At 26.2% G+C, this 1,459-nt stretch overlaps 1 long non-coding RNA gene across 1 annotated transcript; it reads right to left on the bottom strand.

Annotated features, from left to right (window-relative positions):
• Nucleotides 1-240: 240 nt before the first annotated feature.
• LOC112138237 lies at nt 241-1,445 on the bottom strand. The gene is made up of 2 exons (XR_002917735.2): nt 1,243-1,445; nt 241-272 (listed from the first exon to the last, which is right to left on the bottom strand). It is a non-coding gene; the product is annotated as an uncharacterized LOC112138237 (long non-coding RNA).
• Between the last annotated feature and the right edge of the window lie 14 nt (nt 1,446-1,459).

Raw genomic sequence — 1,459 nt, 5'->3', positions numbered from 1 at the left:
AACACTGACAACATTTGGGTTTAAATATATCTACAAATTAATAAATATGAAAAACTTCATATAAAAGAAACACACACAAAAATTAAGAGGCAAATATATTATTTTCACTATTTTATTTTAATAAGAAAAATAAAAAGAATCAAAGTTCAAAACTGAGAAAACATCAGTGATTACTTACAGGAATAATTCAGATTATAGAAAAAAGAAGAAAAGTGAAAATAACATAAAAATGGAAAATAATTTTTTTATGGATTCCTCCTTCTTTATTTGATCTGTGAAATGAAAAAAAAAACAGTTTTAATGACAATAAAAGTTTTGCTCATCACTTATTTAGCAATAACATTTGTTTATTTATGTACAATTAATTTATAATAATAATTTCCTTAATAAAAAAAAAATAATATAAAAATAAAAATTGCTAATTAAAGGCCTTACTGACAAAGACGTTTTTCACACATGTTAAATATGAAAAATGTTTGCAAATCCTACAATATAAAAAGATAAACATTAGATTGATTACCAGAAGTTCTTTAATTTGCTACTTTTAAAATCATTAGTTTTTATCAAATTACATTTTTTAGTCTATGGTTTAAAATGTTATTGGTAAAAAATACATTTAAATTATAAATAAAACAAATGACAGTGTTTGTATTGACTGATCTAATGTTTCACTTTTACAGTGTTTTTATTGTATGTTATTTAAAAAATAATATTAAATTCATATTACAATAAAAATCATACAAGGAAGAAAAATAAGACTAAAAATACAAGTAGATACGAGTCTTGGATAGATTGTTTGCCTTTTAATTTTATTATTGTTTTTTTTTCTTTTCTTCAGTTTATTTTATGTTCCTGTTTTTAAAATCTGTATAAAAACTGCAGCAAAAACTGAAGCCAATGAAGATGAAACAGTATTTTTACATCCTAAAAAATAACAAAATGTTTCAAATGTTGAGTAAATATTTGGTGACCATATATTTTCTAAAATTGACATTTTCTTCATCTTATTACAATTACCGGTAAGTTCTTTTAATTTAGTTATACTCCTAAATATTTCTTTTGGCCCCTTGATAACTGAATTTACTATCAACCAAAGCCAAAGTGGTTTGATGCATATTTTCAGCAATAGACATCAAGAGGTCAATGCTGACTTTGTAATAATTTGATCTCTTTTAAATCAGTTTATTTGTTGTCTCTTTGAGCTAAAATCTTGGACGTTTCTTTAACAAATGAAACCTTTACCTTGGACATTGTGGTTCCAACAGTGAACAGCAAAGTCATGATGAAGAGGAAGATGAAGGTCACAGCTGTGTTTGCCATGTGATCTTCCTCTGCCTTCTCCTCCTCTTTGCAGGAGCAAACAGTTTCATTCAGAAACTCTGCTGGGACTGCAAAGGAACAAATCAATGAACTTTTGGGATCATCCACACTTCACAGACTGTTCCCAGTATTTCTAGAA

The sequence above is a fragment of the Oryzias melastigma genome, unplaced genomic scaffold (assembly GCF_002922805.2).
Source record: "Oryzias melastigma strain HK-1 unplaced genomic scaffold, ASM292280v2 sc01514, whole genome shotgun sequence".
NCBI lineage: Eukaryota > Metazoa > Chordata > Actinopteri > Beloniformes > Adrianichthyidae > Oryzias > Oryzias melastigma.
Note: the sequence above shows the minus strand (reverse complement) of the source record. Positions and strands in the feature narration are given on the sequence as shown.